Here is a 19241-nt window from a genome sequence, read left to right as displayed (position 1 = left end):
TACACTTTGATCTTGTCCCGAAGGCCAAGGAATACCATCTAAGGCCTTTGGCAGAGTCTGGCACGACAGTCTTCTTCATGAAAGTTAAACGATGATGATGATGATGATGATGATGTAGTGGTAGTAGTAGTAGTAGTAGTAGTAGTAGTAGTAGTAGTAGTAGTAGTAATATTAATAATATACATGATCAAATCCTTTTAAGATAAGAGAAAAATTCAGGTTGTCCTCGATGGTCATATGACAAAACAACATGCTATAAATGCAGGTGTGCCACAATTGGATGTTCATTATTCCTGATTTTCATAAATAACTTCCCTGATAAATTCGTTTCCAAGATGGATATATTTACTGATGTCATCACACTCGAGAGGAAAATGAATGAACACATACCTAAGAAAATGGCTGTAATCTTAGAGGAAGACTTTCAGTCTGTGGTAGAATTGGGACACAAATGGATGGTAGCATTCAATGCTTCCAATACTAAGTTTCTTTCATTTAACAGTTACAAGAAACTGTCTCAACCACTAATTGTCATGATCAGTAATATGCTACCAGAGAACTCTTTGTTTAAACTCCTTGGCTTAACATTTACGGGCTTCATGAATTGAAACAAGTACATTGAAGACATTGTTGCAAAGAAGGTGAGCTCTCACACCTGACAGTATCCTGCAGCTCTACAAAGCCACAATTCGCCCATACATCGAATATTGTTGCCACTGGCGCATCTATCACTAATCTCTCCCTCTTAGACAACGTCCATAGAATGGAGATATGTCATAAACTCTTACAAAGGTTTTGAAGGTAAAATTACTGTTACTTTATGGCAAACTATATTTTCATAATTATACTATAGTTCTTAATATTTGTTTTATCTATAAGAAGTAAAGAATTTTTTTTAATTTTTAGATCTAGAAAAAATTAGTTGTTTGGATTTTTTTTTTTTTTTTTTTTTGCTTTTTAAGACAATCTTTTTATAATAAAGAACATTTCGAAATATGTGTAAAACTTGTCCGACAGGAATTCTGTCTAGCAATATATCATGTACTTATGTATGTGAAGGTTGCCAACATCATAAGTCAAAGTGATTTTTGTAGAACGAACTGGATTTGAACCTGGGACACCCAGGTCATCAGTCCATGTCATTAACCACTTCTGAAACTCGATTTAAATACCATTTTAGATTCATATACACTTATGCATCGAACAAAAAAGATGCTGGATTTGAAGAGAAACGAGGAACAAATGCATCTAATAAGTGTTTTTTTTTTTTCTAGCAGAACATTTTGACATGACTTGACATCTTTGTTTGAAATGAATAAATTAATCTGATAGCGTTTCCTTGTAAAGTAGATACGTGAAATGAACTCTTGAAAAATAAATATTTTTTTTATTGAAAAATGAAAATATTTGTCTTTATTATACTAAAGCCAAGTCAGTTAACACTAGTTTCCCCAAGTTTGTTTTTTTGTTTTGTTTTTTTTTTCTACACACTTTCAATAACACAATATGTATGCTAAAATATATTTTAGTTCTGGGATTAAAATGTTTCAAAAATATTGTTCTAATTGCTGTATTTTGTAATCGACCCAACAAGTTACTCATCTCTCACTAAACTTTCCATCTATTTTTTTTTTCTCACACTCTCCAACTCAGCAAAGTAAATAGCGACCCTCACAAAAACATTTCATACACGATTAAAGTTTTTAATTCTTTCATCAATGGCTAGCACTTGGAGCAGTACAAAGCAGTTTGAAAGCTCAATATGTTATACTAATTGTCACTTTTTGCAATTTAGATATAAATATATCTAGTATGACACCGACCAAAGAATTTCAGAGGAACCATATTACAGGTTAATTAGAAAATGAACTTAATCAGAGCAAATTGCTGAAAACCTAGATATTCCACTGTTGGCCAATTGTCCAATTCATTAGTGAGGAAAGACATCAGTTTTCATTATTAATTTATTTCTTCCATGTTTGTCTATGTTGAATCAACCTCTTTCTAATCATTCTTAATGTCTGTACATTATCTATAAAGATACTTTTTTTTACTGTTACTTTATCCCAAACAAGGGGCAGTGCCACTTTAAGGTAAGGGGACTACTATTTAGAGGGCAAATTTACAACGATACTGTGTAGGAAGTTGAGCAGTGAGATGTCTGTTCATGTTACACTTGAGCTTGTGTATGTCAGTACAGTCAGGGAAACAGGGACCCGGGAAGGAATTCCAAATGATAAAATTATCTATTTCTTTCTTTCATGTTTGTCTATGTTGAGTCAATCTCTTTCCAATCATTCTTAATGTTTGTTCGATCTATAAGGATAAATATAGAAGTAAAGAAATTTTTATTTTTAGAAAAAATTGGTTACTTTGGTTTTTTTGCTTTTTAAGTTTTTTTAATAATAAAAAATGTTTCGAAATGTGTGCAAAACTTGACAGACAGGAATTTTTTTTTTTTTTAATATTTTCCCCTCAAACAAGGCACATTGTCACTTTGGGACTACTATCAGGGTCATACGTTGCAGGGATACTATGTAGGGAGTTGAGCAGCAAGGGAAGCAGGAACCCGTAAGGGAATTCCAAAGTCTAGCAGTTCTGGGAAGGAAACTATTAGAGCAGAAGGCTTTCTTACATCTAGGGATCTCTACTGTGTAGGGGTGGAACTTTGCTGCTTATCAGGTTTGACGGGGGGGTATTTATGTCGAGGGGGTACAAGTGCTTGTAGTTCATTAGAACATCCACCATTAAAATACTTGTAAAACAGACAGAGGGATGCAACATTTCGTCGGTGAAACAGAGGTTGAATGAAGCCTAGATGACCTATCAGGTTGGCGACTCTTTTGAACCCTGACTAGATCTAGAAAAAATTGGTTAGTTTTATTTATTTATTTTTTTTTTTGCTTTTTTTTTAATCAGTCTTTGAATAATAAAAAATGTTTTGAAACGTGTGTAAAACTTGGCCTTCAGGAATTTTTACTTCTGAAACTCTATTTAAATGCTATTTTAAATGCGTATACACTTATACAGGGTATCCCAAAATAATCTGACACATTTGTTAGTAAAAAAAAACAAATAATGAAAATATATATATTTTTTTTAAATGTACATAAAATACCATTTTATTTCACACAGTCTTAAATATCGAATCAGCCAAATGTTTCCCATCATTGCTAACACACGATTGTAGACGCGCACAAAAGTTTTCAATAACTTGATGGATCATTTCGGGTGGAATAGCAGCAATTTCAGAACGAATAGTTCGTTTTAATTCTTAATTAGATTTAATTATTCCAGGGCAATGACTGAATACTTTTGCCTTCAAATATTCCCACAAAAAAATTTGCGGGAGTTTAGATCAGGCGATCTTGCAGGCCAACCAATATCACCACATACAGCAGTCCAATTCATAAGGGTATTCTAAAATTAAAAAAAAAAATAAGGGTATTCTAAAATTAAAAAAAAAAATAAGGGTATTCTAAAATTAAAAAAAAATATGCATAACTACAGATATAAATGAATTTTGACCTCATTAAAATAAAATGGCATTCTACGTATCTTTGAAAAGTAAAAAACTATTTTCTTTATTTTATTTTTAATTATTTATTTTTCTCAAATCATTTTTAGACACTGTATATATTCTCATCATCATATCGTATGAACCCAAAGATTCCGTTGTTGGTATTGGTTTCCCTGATATGTTTCTAGTCCGAATTCTTTTTAGCAATGTATCATGTACTTATGTACGTGAAGGTTGTCAACATCATAAGTGAAAGTGATTTTTGTAGAACGAACTGGATTTGAACCTGGGACACCCAGGTCATCAGTCCATGTCATTAACCACTAGACTACTATTACCTCTCATCAAATATATTCCAAAACTAGATTAACCAGAATATTTGAATGTGGGACAATAATTTTATGGGGTCTGCATTAACACTGGACATCCATAAAATGGTTATACTTTTAAGCATTGCAGCTATATAAAACAGATCATAGATACAACTACAGGGTGGAATAATAAAATTGTTGCCCTAAAGAAAACAACACTACAGCTTTATTTTAAAACTGTTATTGAAAAAATCAATTCAGGTAACTTGGTTATGTAGTAGAGTTCACATCTATTCAATGTAGCCGCCTTTAGCCTCAATCAATGCTTCGATACGGGTCTGGAACTGGGAGCATGCCTTTTCTACAAGCACCAGCAGGAGTTTGTCAAATACTTTGCAGATGGTGGCGATCCAGCTGGCTTTGGTGTTGTGGGATGTTATGTTGGTGATCTTCTTGACATATGATGAAACAAAGTAGTCCAGTGGGTTCAAGTCGGGGGAGGAGGGAGCAGTGAGAGAAGGGTACAAAATCGTAACACTCCTTCTGAAGTCAAGCCTGGGTCTCTTTGGACTTGTGGGCGGCGTCGAATTTTGCTGCCATACCCAGGGTCTGCCAGCGACCACATAATTGCACCAGGGAAAATACCACGCTCTTCAGCACATTTAGTGTTGATTTTCAAGCCGACTTTGAAGATGTGAGGTGGCATGATGTGGCCCTCACTTGAAGCCATACTAAAGACTATAACTGTGGCCGGAAATTTTATTGAGTTGTGCCCTCAAACATTGAACTGTCCAGATTAGCATTTTGAAGGTGCTGGCAATGGTTCTGTTGTCATAATTTGGATTGGTAGAAAGTATGAGTTGGCGCATCTTGCTCGTTGAACATTGTGTCACTTTCAGACATGATAGAAGGCTTCTATTGCTCTTGGGATTTGTACACAACTGGTCAACTAGTAGATGGTTTGCAACAAAAAAGAAAACCAATTTTCATCAAATGGAAATGGAATCATGTCGTCTTTTCTAGTGCGACTGTTTTATGGTTCTACCCTTTAGTTAATAAGAAAACTTTATCTTATTATTTTGTGCCTTGTTGCTTAGTGATTATTGTTGCTTTTGATTTTTCTGTGACCATATCTGTTCCTCAACATGGGACAGTCGCTAAACCGGGATCTTATTTCAATTACGATAAGCTTTATTTTATTTTTTGGCATCGCGTTTCAAATACTTTGACTGTCTGACTTCCCAGAATGCAAAAGTCCAGCGATATCAGACATTGTCGTGTGTATCCAGTTTCATCAGAGGAACGGAAGCAGATGTGTCATATGATGAGCAAATAAATGGAAACTTTTTTTTTTCTTTTCAGAAATTTTTTTTTTTTTTTTTAGAATTTTCATTCTGGAACCAAAATATCATATCTATCTTCTCTTTTATTTTCTGTGTTCACACCAGAAAAAAAAAATGGCGTCTGTGCTAAAAGCAATTCTTAAGAATCTATTTATTTGAATAGACTTACCATTTTCTCTGAGAATAAATATTTGCTTAGCCATTCAGTATTTAAATCGTGCTATCATTGACATTTTTACCGTTTTTACTCTAACTTGTACTATAGATTTTACTACTATTATTGCTAGTTGAAGTACCTGTCCCAGGTTGATAATAATCAGAGTTGCAGAGTCAAACGTTCTTAAAAGAGGTAGGAGATAGACTCATAAGACTGCGAAAAGGTGGAGTCTAATATTTAAATCTCTGAAGAATCAACAGACAGTCTGAATATTGTAAGACTTTTAAAGGAATCTGAATTGAGACTTTTGGAATCCGAGGAGTTGGCATAAGGATTTTAGGGATTCTGCATTGTGCTTTTGGGAATCCTAGGAGTCTTTGTTGGGACTTTGGGATACTAGGGATAGTGGCTGTAAGTTTTTAAATCCTAAATATGGACGTCAGGACTTTTGGGATCCTAGGAGTTGGTGTTTGGACTTCTGGGATCCTTTTACTCAGACACGGCTGATAGAAGAGAACATGCTATCACTGTGGGTTTAAATAAAAGGTTTAGTTCAGAATTTTCTGCAGATTCCAGCGTTTAACAAGATACACCTGAGGAAGGTTGGAGGTTGCATCGACCAAAATGTGACAATAACTCTCAAGATAAGAACTATAGTTTGAAGATTTCAAATACATTAATCAATGCCTCCGGTTTTGTCTTGAAAGACAAAAGATAACCCTGTGCGTGTAATTGTGAGGCAAAAGTTCCGCAATCCCCAATCACACCTCTCCTGAATCGGCACTGTTTTAGTCCAATGGCAAGGAGAAGTCCAGGACAACTGGAAACAATGCCGAGATAAGCGGAGAGCACATACAGCACCTGGAAGTCTTAAATGGTCACCTATTTAGTACTGACCAGGTTCAACATTGCTTAACTTCAGTGATCTAATGGGAACTGGTGTGTCAACGTGATTACGCTGTACCTCCAAATATATACATTTTTTTGGTATTATTCCAAATAGATTATTGTTGACATCAGAACAATGTCAATATTACAGCAGTATAAAATCATACCCTGTTGATTAGGTTAATATACCAAAGTTTGAACTCCTGCTGATCAATCGGCTGAGCTGGTTTGGCTATGTTGAGAGGAGCAATCTTAGATGAGAAAATGCAGAGACCTTGGAGTGGAATGCCAGAGAAGAGTTGGATGCCCCATAAAAGCTTGGATGAAAATCAGCAACAAGGATTTTAGACGGTGGAATTTAAATGGAATCAATTTTTAATAATATCAAGATTGCAGGTTGTCAGAAAATGTCAGACCTCTGGCCAAGGGAAACAAAATGCTAAAATGAATGTCATGTATGTTACATGTAGATTGCTATGTTGTGAGGAAAGTGGGATTGTTTATTGTAGCAGTGGAAGATGTTATTGTATCTATCATTACATCCTTATTGGTCCACCAATCAAAGGAGGGATTGGACCTAGTAATTCACTCCTGTTCGCCCCTTTTCTCAATAACCATGCCTTAGATTTTTTTTAAAAATTTGCACAAACATTAGTAATGGTGGAAGTAAATTTTTGCCAGAACAGATTTTCAGGTATAACTCTGGTTGTCCCCCAAGGGCCACTATAGGGATAAAATTGCCCCCTGATTGTTCATCTGTTCATTTGTTTGCATTTTTCTCAATAACCACGCCTTGGATTTAAAAAAATATTTTACACATCATTAGTTATAGTAAAAGTAAATCGTTCACTTGTGAAGCGGAATCCCGCATGCCTGGCTTGTTGATAGTATAAACTCATTTATCTCGTTCCATTTGCTAACTATAAATGCTTTTCTTTGAAACAAAAATTATCCATTTGAAAATAAAACAGATTCCTTTATTTTATAGATGCCAATTACGTGTACCTCTCTGGCATTGCATGTATGTCTTTTTTTTTTCATTTTAAAGTTAAGTTCAATCATTACGGTTTGGTCATTAAATTATTAATTGGAGTAAATCGTTATAAAGCTATAATTAATTAATTATTAATTGGACTAAATTGTTACAAAGCTATAACTAATTAATTATTAATTGGACTAAATCGTTATAAAGCTATAACTAATTAATTATTAATTGGACTAAATCGTTATAAAGCTATAATTAATTAATTATTAATTGGACTAAATCGTTATAAAGCTATAATTAATTAATTATTAATTGGACTAAATTGCTATAAAGCTATAACTAATTAATTATTAATTGGACTAAATCGTTATAAAGCTATAACTAATTAATTATTAATTGGACTAAATCGTTATAAAGCTATAACTAATTAATTATTAATTGGACTAAATCGTTATAAAGCTATAACTAATTAATTATTAATTGAACTAAATCGTTATAAAGCTATAACTAATTTTAATGAAAAATTCTTTTAATCTCTATAAAATGATTGGACATATCCAAAAAAATGTTAATTGTTTAATGCAAAAGAATTTGCTGAGAATTTAAAAACTTGTTTGAATGATTTTCTATTCGACAGTTTCATATTCCTTTCAAAATTTGAATTACACAAAGTAAATAATTTTTTGTTAAACTTCCTCATGAATAATTGTGTGTACAATTCCCACACGGACATGAAACTGCACTTATTGTCAATATAGAAACACAACGGTCCTTATCCATGAAATTCTTTATTTGGCCAATCAACTTTAGTGTTCTGACTATTTCTCACACACACCTCTCATCATCCCTCATAGACACCCTGCCTTCCTTGAATCTCTTATACCACTCAAAAACTGATGCTCGATTCATGCAAAGTTGTTCAAAATATGTTTCTGTGGTATTTTTTCCAAGTTTAAAACAGAATTTATTGCATATCATTCTTGTAAAGTGTCCTCTGTACAGATTGCATTTTTGAAATTCACCAGCTGTGACAATCTAGCTTTAGTAGGGTGTATTCTAATTCCTGCTGTAGCTGTTCATTTGAACATAAAATCATAAAAATTTGCCAGTCATCTCATAAGATGTATAGCAATAACATACTGAATTTTCAAGTCTTCAACAATTTTAAATGCCTGTACAAAAAAGTCTGGGAACTTATTGAAGGCACTTCTCATATATAATATCTAAAAATTTCAATTGTTTAATGCACAAGAATTTACTAAGAATTTTAAAACTTGTTTAAATAAGTTTCTATTTGAATTACACAAAGTAATTAATTTTTTCTTAAATTGAAAATGTTTTTTAATAAAGTATTTTCCTTCTCTTAAAAATCAACAAAAAACAGTATTTATTGTAATTTGTTTTAGTCTTTAAAAGTCATGATTTGATTTTTTTTTTTTTTTAATCAAATAATTTAATATTTATTTTTGTGCGACCATTAGTGCTATTACTATGACTACTAAATCAAGACTCTAGTTGCATGGAAAAATGTTTAGCATTGTGAGAGAGTGTTGCTGGTAGTAGTCGGTGTGTTAATCGCTAGTTTCTCCTACTCCCTCATTTTTTTTGGGGGGGGGGTTAGAAAAAATGAAGCGACTTATAAAAAAGATGCAGAAAATAATATTTTTGCTATTATTCGATATTTCAAATAGATTATTGTTGACATGAAAACAATGTCAATAGTTTGCCGAGCGTTACTAACAAAATGGAAATTTAAATCGAAGCTGTATAAAACAGTTGCATAACACATACATTTTGGCTTACTTTACTTTATATATTAGATTATTACAACACGGATCTTTTCATTTCATTTAATTTTTCTTTTTTTTTTTTTTTGGTAATGAACATTTATTACTCCTTTTTCTATCTCGAATTATTCTCAAAGATTTAATCTTATTCTCAGTTTTTAACTTTCATTTTTTATATTGGTTTTCTGCTTCTGCAATTTTCCAGGAAATTGGTTCCTATTGATTTCTCGAGAAAACAAGTCCCTAACCAAATAATACGAATTCAACCACTTTACATTAAAAATATATTTTTTGATAAAGGATGGGGGACTGTGCGAAATAGTAAAAATGGTATTAAAACTCACAATTTTACATCCTTTTATGTTTTCTATAAAGCTATTTTTGAATATTTTTTTTTTAATCTGAAGAAATTATTAAATTTTAACAAAGAAACAGATTAATTATATAGGAAGTGGAAAGGCTTAAGGTAATTCTGTGAAAGACAAAAGTAATGGTCAGTGAGGACACAACCGCCATATAGCACCACACATTAACACAATTGTTATATATCCTTCCACTACCCCAGGTTCTTGTTGATGCTTTGCATCCAAGTTTTCTTGGATCATCCAACTTTCCTCCAGGCTTCCTTTTCAGGGTCTCTACTTTCTATCTAAGAGTCACCCTTCTCAACGTGGACAAACTAACGTAGCCGACTGATCATCAGAAATTTATCAAGCTTCGGTATCTCCAACCTCGCCAACAGGATATCAGCTAATATGTCAACCCTTTAAATGTCCATAAGTATGGCACAATCACGTTGACACAGCGGTTCTCGCCAGATCACCAAAGTTAAGCAACGTTGAGCTTGGCCAGTACCAGATGGGTGACCATTTGGGAAGGCTAGGCGCTGTATGTACCTCCTGGGAAGGTTGGGCGTGGGGTCAGCACTCTCACCCTGTAAAAAGAACTCCTTGCTACAAAAGCATCTACAAAAGTTGTAGATGGCCTATGCCCCTCCAGGGGTGCAAGGCTATGAATGGATGGATTAAATGTCTATATCTTAGTTGTCTGTGAAGACCACGTCTGCCAGTCCGTTGGCATGTACCCAGTGTCCTATTGTAATGTGGTACTTACATTTTAACACAGACCCAACGTTGTGTATGAACGTCTTGCAAAGACAAAAAGAACAAAAATTTGACACGATTTTTTATCTGTTTAAAGAACAGCCAGTCGTTTTCACACCAAGCTGCCTGACACATATTTTCTAAGCTAGCGACATCTGCAAATCATGTTAAAAGTTTGGAGAATAAAATGAGTCTTGCATCTTGTTTAAAAGTTCCTGCTGTGCCGCCATGTGATTACAAAAAAGACCCTTTTGTGCCGACATGTGCTTAAAAGTCTCTGCTGTCACCACATGGTTTTCTTTCCTTTTGTTCCTCTCTCCTCTTCCTCTAATCCAAATGTCATATATATCCATTTATTTCTATGCTTACTCCACAGCTTGGTCATTTGCACATGTGTCAGTGGCTTTGTTACACTATTCATGAAAAGAAAAAAATTCAAAGATGGTGCAACTAAAAGAAACCAGAATTGCAACTTTTCTCGATTGATTTTCACATTTTGTAATCATGTCCATATTCCTTTTATTATCTTTTTTTAAATTGATGAGTTCATTTTCTTCTGATGAATAAAGGGCAAAATAAATTCAAAAGTTGACATAATAATTACATGAATGATTCTGCGCTATGAAAACAGCTGCTGTCAAGAATTGAACATTTTAACATGCTGAAAGAAATAAACGGTAAATGGAATGTAGACATTTCGTTATTTATTTGTATAAAAAAGTTATTTAGATATGTTGGGACTTAATGAGTTGTGGTTGCTGCGTGTATGAGAGAAGGTTAAGTAGGCAACATCAGGTATGCATTCGATTCCACTGTGTGTGTGTGTGTGTGTGTGTGTGTGGGCACTAACCCTGTTCCGGTTTTACTGGCTTTCTCCGAAGGAGGAAGTTTCATGGGAATATGAAATTCACGAGCGATCTCCAGTCACATGTATATCCCCATTAGGGGAGATGACGACGTTAGGTTTTTGCAATTCTTGCGGGGAGGTGTCGACGTCCTCCTACATACACCTCCTGGAATTGCCAAATTGGTCACCCATTTTAGCAATGACCAGGCTCAACGTTGCTTAACTTCGGTGATCTGACAAGAACCGATGTGTCGACGTGATTATGCTGTAATATTATGTTATGTTATATGACTGCTTCCATGCCACTGTCGGCATGGAAGCAGTCATATAATCTGAAGAAATAAGCACAGACGATTCTTGCATTTTCTTTCTTTTTTAATTTTTTTTTTTTTTTTTTTTTTGACTGTCATTTTCTTATAGACTTCTTACATCAAACCAAAATATGATATGTTTGCTATTTCACTTCTGAAAATTCCATTGGTGCTAAAAGCAATTGTTGGCTTTAAAACGCACTTACTTGGATAGATTTACCATTTTCTCTGAGAATAAATATTTGCTTGGAAGTTTGACATTTAAATAGCACTGTCGCTGACATTATTTTTTGCAAGTTATACTTTTTCTTGCAGTTTATTTTTATTGTATCGAATTGCCTTCTGCTAGACTAGGCAGGTTCGGTTATCCAAGGTTTTAGATTTGGATTGAGGAAAGAATGCTTGATTTGTGGATGAGTAATTATCATGCTAGATAGAACGAATGTGTAGGTTGGTCAGAAGATTATAAAGTTAGTGGCACAATAAGCGATGAGTCAGAAAGAGATATCAGTAGGAAAAATGACAGAGCAGGCCGCACTGATGAGCTGTGAAACAGCGGAACAGTACTATATATTAAGCTGAAAAATAAATTTTCAATGGTAAGGCAAACCTATCTGGATTAAAAAAAAAAGGCTCTATCTGGTTAAGAGGCACAAATAATAGAAGAAGTCAAGAATTTAAAGAGTGAAGTTACATCCGGGATTGAATGATGATCAACGAATGTTTCACACTCCCATATTTTTATTTTCATCGAAATCGATGAAATCGACTTTTTTTTTCAATCAGATCGATTGATTGCCTGCTCTAATTGAGGATCCATCGAGAAGCACCTGGAGGAAGCTTCACATGCCTCTCGCAGTGACTAAGTTCACAATATATTGTAGTCTACATTGCACTGTAGAGAACCTACTGTTGATTTTATAAAATCATTTACACAATGGTTCGCATTAAAGTTTAAAATGCAAAAGTCAAGTATCATTGTTCAATTGTGTGCTAAACGGAAACATTCATTTCGAACGCGCTCTTGTCATATCAGAGAACTGTGTATTTTATATGTTGGGCCTTTTGGCTTGTGTGGTAATAAAAATTTCTCAAATGCACTTGTCCTGTTAGGCTGTGTAAGGTGTTAACTTTGATCAAAATCGTCTTCTTTCATCACATTATTCGGATTATCCATACTTATCGAAGACATTCTCATACAAAACCTATCTAAGAACACTGCCAGGAATATAAAGTACCTTGATGTGCAATTTCATAAAAATCAACGCAGCTGTTTTCGAGTTCATATGGAACGAACTCACAGCACCTTTTATACAATAGTATATATACAGGCAGAGAGAGAAAGAGAGAGTGAGATGAAATATATATATCTATATATATAAAAGCGAAAATGTATGTATGTTTGTGTGTATGTATGTTTGTGTGTCTGCTAAAAACTTTCGACACATGCGACGAAAATTCACAAACTCGGTATCATATCGAAGCCCCATTCTTCGCTTGAAAAATATCGAAAAATTAGCCAAAAGCGTTAACTTTTTCACCCCGAAATCGACAATTTTCCACGGGGGGGGGGGGGTCAACAAAAATGGGTTTCTCGTAACGATGACTGATTCTACACATGCGTCAGATGACGTCGTGACCTGATTTACTTTAAATAGTTGAAAAACCGAGCACATTTCATCTCTGTTGCTTTAGCGCAGTTGGTTAACGCGTTTGTTCATTATCTAAATATTTTGGGTTCGAATCGTGGTGTGAGATTTTTTTTTTTTTCGATTTTTTAAATTTAAATATTGAACCCTGTGTTATTTAAGCCATTTTTCACGTAATGTTCGTTTTCCTGTTTTGTTTTTTTTACTTCGCTTATTCTTAGCGACACCCGGGTATCCACCGATTTTTTTAAATTTTAATATCAAAACAGACTTATTTAAGCCATTTTTCACGTGTTCGTTTTTCTGTTTTCATCGTTCGTTTGCCTTGCGTCAGATTTTTTTGTGTTTTTTTTTTTTTATGTTTTGATTACCCCCCCCCCTTCCCGCTTAATTAAAACGTTGTTTTCTTTTCTTACTTCGCTTGACGACTTTCAAACATCTTTCACTAGCTTATTCTGGCTGGCCGATCCCCCCTCCCCCGCTTAATTAAAACGTTGTTTTTTTTTCTTACTTCGCTTATAACAATGCTTACATCGTCATCGTCACGCTCGACGACTTTCAAACATCTTTCACTAACTCATTCTGGCTGGCCAATTTTATTTTCAAACTTCACCTCGGGGCTTCGGGTTCGATCCCCTCCCCTCCCGGTTTCTTTTTTATTTAACACCACACACACCTACAAACACCCGGGCAACGCCGGGTACCCCTGCTAGTAATATATAAAAGGCAAAATATGTGTGTGTATGTCTCATAGAAACTTCTGACACACACAATGGATCTTCACGAGATTGGTATCGTTTTTAAGCTCGATCCTTCGGACGACAAATATCAAAAAATGGCCAAAAACATTCATTCCTTTACCCTCAACTGGGCAGTTTTGTACAAGGAGGGGTCACTTTTTTCATCGACATTTGCAAGTCATCGTCTCCGTTGGATTGACTATGCTTAATTTCAATGATTTTGACTTCTGTTTACACCATGGACGCATCGGTCAAGACGTTACGTTTTTTTTTTTTTTTTCGCGTTACAGGTTCGAGCATGCCTGCCTACTAACACTGTTTTGTTTTTTTTCACACAACACCTCTCTCCACCCAAACTGCCTACTGTTGTTTTGATTTCCCCCTCTCCCTGCTACTACCACTTTTTTAAAATCCCCCTCCCCGGGATTCCTTACTACACCACCTACACACACACCCAGGCAACGCTGGGTACCCCCATTAGTACATATATATATATATATATATATATATATGAGAGAGAGAAAGACAGAGATGAGTAAGATACAGAAAGATAGAATAGAAACAGGAGAGAGAGAGAGGGAGTGCTAGACAAATAAATTCTTATCTTCTCTCTACTGAATTCCAACAAAGCCCAAGAGGCAGATTAATCCTCTTGTCTTCAATATAAGTATCACCATGATCAGCAATTATACGCATAAGCCGTTATCACAGAATGGCATGGAACTTGTGTTCTGGATTTCAATGATATAATTTTCTTTCAGCATGGCTTGCTATAAAATCTCAAGAGTTTCACACACCCCTCTCAATCTTCCGAAAAGATTTAATGATATTCCAAAGATCAATGCCTAAAATTGATCCATATTTACGATTGCATAAAAAAAAAATGGCTGCCCTCATAATAAAATTCATTTGGGAGTAATTGTTATTACTGGATTGGTAAGTTAGAATACTAACAGGCCGCCCAGCGTTGCATGATCATGAAATGTGCATAGCTATAATATTTTAATTCATATAGAAACTGAGACATGCACATGAGCATATTACGTTTTTTCTAAACAGTTCACTTCTTGTAATTAAAAATGAGCTAAGATCGAAACCTAAACCTAAAGACAATGAGTCAAGTACGATAACCATTAGACTAGCGTGACACGACTTTAAAATGTGTTTTCAAACCTACTTATTCTTAACATGGAATCTGTCATGTGAATGATTCATGCATGCATATTCGTGAAACAATTGACTGACAGATAAAAGTATGATGACTCCCACGTACCAATTTTTCAATTTTGACCCCTTAGCTAACATTTTTTTCCGGATGAAAACCGAACAAAACGTTTTCCACATGTCTGAATACCCTATATACCAAATTTCAAGCCTGTAGATAAAAAATTTGTTGCGTATATGGATTGAAAAGTGTCCTCACACACACACTCACTTTTATAGATACATAGATAGATTTATATCTTATAAAGGGCTACAGTCAGTGTATTTCTTATATATATTTTTCTATAAATTAAATGTCAACTGAATTAAAGGAATAAATTATAAGATGGTCAACATCATGAACTTTGGAATATAGACTTTTCACTATATTGCTCTGTAATTACATTGAGCTTCGTTAATAAGGATTGATATATATTATAAGGGAATAAAGTACATTTCCACAGAAATATATGTATTTCTATATCCCAGGATTCCTGAACAGAACTGTTTTGCATCACTTTTATGCCCTCTTACAAAGATTAAGACCAAGGTATAATGGTGTCCAATCATCCAGAAATTTAGGATTTTAAAATTCATATCTTCAGATTTTATTGTCATAAAAAAAAAATTTTAAAAAAACCTTGAAAATTTGAGTATGTAACTCCAAGTTACATTCATTTATATTTGATTTATAGCATTTTTCGTTTTGCGCATCTCACGCAAGACATCACCTGGGCGACATTTTAACAATTACATTTTCTTGAATATTTTCAGTTTAGAAACATGTGACCCTGAAAATATTGGTTCAGATGTGAAAAATTTTTTAATCTGATAAAATCTAATAGATCTGATGCCATTTTTTATTTTATTTTATTTCTCTGGACACAAAACTTATCCGAGTGAATTATGCATTTTTTTTTACTTACATTGTCACACCAAACAAGGCACAGTGTCACTTTGATGTTGGGAGCTACTATCTAGGACATAATTTGTAGGGAGTTGAGCAATAAGATATTTGTTTACATTACACTTGAACTTCTACATGTCAGTACAGTCAAGGAAGCAGGAATCTGGAAGGCAATTCCAAAGTCTATCAGTCCTAGGGAAGGCACTATTAGAGTAGAAGGCTTTCTGGCATTTGGGGATCTCTACTGTGTAGGGGTGGGATTTTGCTGCTTATCAGGTGTGTCGGAGGTATTTACGACGAGAGGTTACAAGGACTTGTAGTTTCTCAGAGCACTTACCATTAAAATACTTGTAAAGCAGGCAGAGGGATGCAACATTTCATTAACAGGACAGAGGTTGAAGCTTAGATGACAGTTCAGGACTTATCAGTTTGGTGACTCTCTTTTGAACCCTGTCTAAGAGGGAGAGACTAGTAGCAGATGTACCAAATGTGGCAACAATATTCCATACATGAGCACTCTAATATTGATAAAATGAGACGTTGTGCTCATCCTATGCCATCTAAAAACCATAAAAATGCTGCAAAGAAACTGAAATCGAAGGAATATTTATGATTTCCTTATTGTTAAAATGTCACAAGTTTTGGAGGTATCCGAATTTTTGATGGAGGGTTGTCAATCCCTTTTTATTCCCCTTTTTTGCATAAAACTAAGTTAAATAAAAAAGAGCCCACATTTGAAGCTCTTACACTTAGCAGATGTGCTCCAAAAGGAAGTCTTTTAAATGAAGACGAAACGTTGATGAACTTGCAAATGATTTAGGTTTTCCTTTTTATTTCTATTACATTGGAATATCATTTCCATTTTTTTTTTTTTTTAATCATATATGCATATTTTTTTTTCTTTTAAATTAACCAAATCTATTCAAGGTAACAAGCTTGGCATCAAACAACAGAGATTATATAAGTAAACAATTGTATGTTAAATTCCAATGATTAAAAGCCTTTAAAATTTTTTTTTACCGAATTTCAAAATTTTCGCACACAAGCAAACAACTGAGAATAAACATGTAATTACCGGGATGTTTTATTTATGTAGCTAATCAGAAGACCAAGAATCGCTCCTCGAACAATAAATAGACAAAAGCTATTTACATGCAACTATAATATAAATCTCATCCGTCTGTTTAAATGTATGTATGTAAGTATGTATTTTTGTATGTATGTTTGTATGACTGCCTAAAACTTTCGACAGAAGTGACGGATTTTCATGAGATCAGTATCGTTTGAAGCTCAACCCTTCAGATGACAAATATCAAAAAATTGGGTAAAAAAATTTATTCCTTCATCCTCAACTGGGCACCTTTCTACAGGGAAGGGTACCTTTTTTTGCCGATATTTTCGAAAGTGATCCCCTCTTTTCGATTGACTAGCCTTAATTTAAGCATTTGTCACTTCCGTTTTGGCGATGGGCACAACAGCAAAGACATCACGTTTTTTTTATTTTTTACGTTCTTTTCCTCCTCTGCGGTATGGGTTTGAGTCTGCCTGCCTATTACCGCTTTTGTTTTTGTTTTTGCTCAACACACACCTCCAATCGCACGTTCTAAAACATTTGTTTTCTTTTCAGAACATTCGTTGATCATCATTCAATCCCGAGCAACATCAGATCTCCTCCTTGCTAATATATATATATATATATATATATATATATATATATATATATATATATTTAGAGATTTATAAAGAACTAGAATCAGGACTTTAGTATAGAATTGGGGAAAAATATTGGAATCGTCCCATTACTAATATATATATATATATATATATATATATATATATAACTACTTAATTTACTCACATAAAATTAATATACGAAGGTATAGATTTATGCATAAACTTTAAGTATTTACTTCAAAAGTGCTCAATATGTAGGTAGAGCTAGTTAGTAATTTATAAAATATATATGGCGATTAAACTACACTGAATATTCCGCGTTTCATCCACTTTATAAAAACGCTAAACAATCACAGAATTCACGCATAAGCCTGAAGAGTCCTAGAGTGGATGAAACGCGGAATATTCAATGTAGCTTAATTGCCATATATATTTTATAAATTACTTACTATATATATATATATATATATATACACCGATTCCGTACTAAATTCCCGATTCCGACACAGTTACCAATACAGATTCTGATTCTTTGTAACCCTCTAAATATTTAACTATAAAATTGTTATTTTGTCCCGATTACCATAAAAACACATCTTAAATGTGCCTCTATTTCCTCAAACGTAAAAACACACTTGTGAGGGGTGATCTAGAGATTTTAGTCTTACTGGAAATTTAAATCAATAAATATTTATTATTTTATTATTACTACAAGCAGTGGAAGATGTTTCTTAAACCAAAATCAAATAAAACAAAAGATAATTTACGGAATCGGTTTTGGCATCAGAAAATAGGCTCAAATTTTTTCGATTCTGATACCCCAAAAAAGCTCTGATTTTTCCAATTCGTCGTCCTAACACTAATATATATATATATATATATATATATATATATATATATATATATATATATATATATATATATATATCGTATGGTATTCTGAAATGGTACTCAATTTCGCTTAACTTGTAATGATAAACAGTATACCAACCTGATTATGCTGTAAATGCCTGTAGGGTTTTTAGATTGGCTCGTGTTAAGGAATGATAGGGAAACATTACCAATTATTTGGGCCATCTATAATTATGAGCCTCTAGTATCTTCTGTATCTTCTGTGATGCTATGCGTCATCTTTTCTGTCCTCAGTCAATGAAAAAAGCAACTTGTATTTTGCACTTAATCCAGTCCCCACTTTTGGGGAGCTGGATTTCCTCCACATTAAAAACCGACCTTGTATCGAACTCTGTCTGCGTGCTTTTATTCTAATCGATAAATTACTGATCACTGTGATAAAGGGAGTTCGTTAGATGATATCCTTGTAGGGAGACTTGGATTGGCATGTCCTTCCATCAATCAATGCGTAATTACTGTAGATGGAATTGTTGATTCCGTTTCGCACTAAATGGATGCGACTTTACTGTGATTAAATTAACCATTATACAAAGGCGGCCAAGTTCCAATTAGAAACCTTTAATCTGCATTGGCTGACAATTTCCATGATGGCATTAGGAGGATATCCTTCTGATTGATGTGATACTACAAATGTTATAAGATAGCATGCTTTGAAGCTGAGCAATCAAAGCCAAGGAATTGTTTTAGGAGTCAATTCCTGAAAAATTTTTATATTCATGGGATAGCGCATGTTATTTTGTGTGTCACGCTTACATCCGAGTGACTGTCATTTAATTGTTATGAACTTTTATTTCTTGTTATAAATAATTTTACAAAGAGTTCTTGATAAGTTTTGGTTTCAGTTTCCATTATAGCTGATAGCACTTAATCTATTTTTTCTTTATAAATAATTTTACCAAGAATT

The 19241-nt window shown here is 33.9% G+C and overlaps 2 protein-coding genes and 1 long non-coding RNA gene across 9 annotated transcripts in view; 1 reads left to right on the top strand and 2 right to left on the bottom strand.

The window, feature by feature from the left end:
• LOC145254811 (glycosaminoglycan xylosylkinase-like) overlaps positions 1-19241 on the top strand; it is a 795724-nt gene that overhangs the window by 131222 nt on the left and 645261 nt on the right. The window lies entirely within an intron of this gene.
• The window catches only part of LOC145254812 (uncharacterized), a 560817-nt gene that overhangs the window by 24064 nt on the left and 517512 nt on the right, over positions 1-19241 (bottom strand). The window lies entirely within an intron of this gene.
• LOC145254810 (uncharacterized) lies at positions 1457-17410 on the bottom strand. Its single transcript, XR_013863806.1, has 2 exons — positions 4715-17410; positions 1457-4386 (listed from the first exon to the last, which is right to left on the bottom strand). It is a non-coding gene; the product is annotated as an uncharacterized LOC145254810 (long non-coding RNA).

This window comes from Euprymna scolopes, chromosome 30 (assembly GCF_053919585.1).
Source record: "Euprymna scolopes isolate OS-2025 chromosome 30, ASM5391958v1, whole genome shotgun sequence".
NCBI classification, from domain to species: domain Eukaryota; kingdom Metazoa; phylum Mollusca; class Cephalopoda; order Sepiida; family Sepiolidae; genus Euprymna; species Euprymna scolopes.
This window is presented reverse-complemented; position numbering and strand designations above follow the sequence as displayed.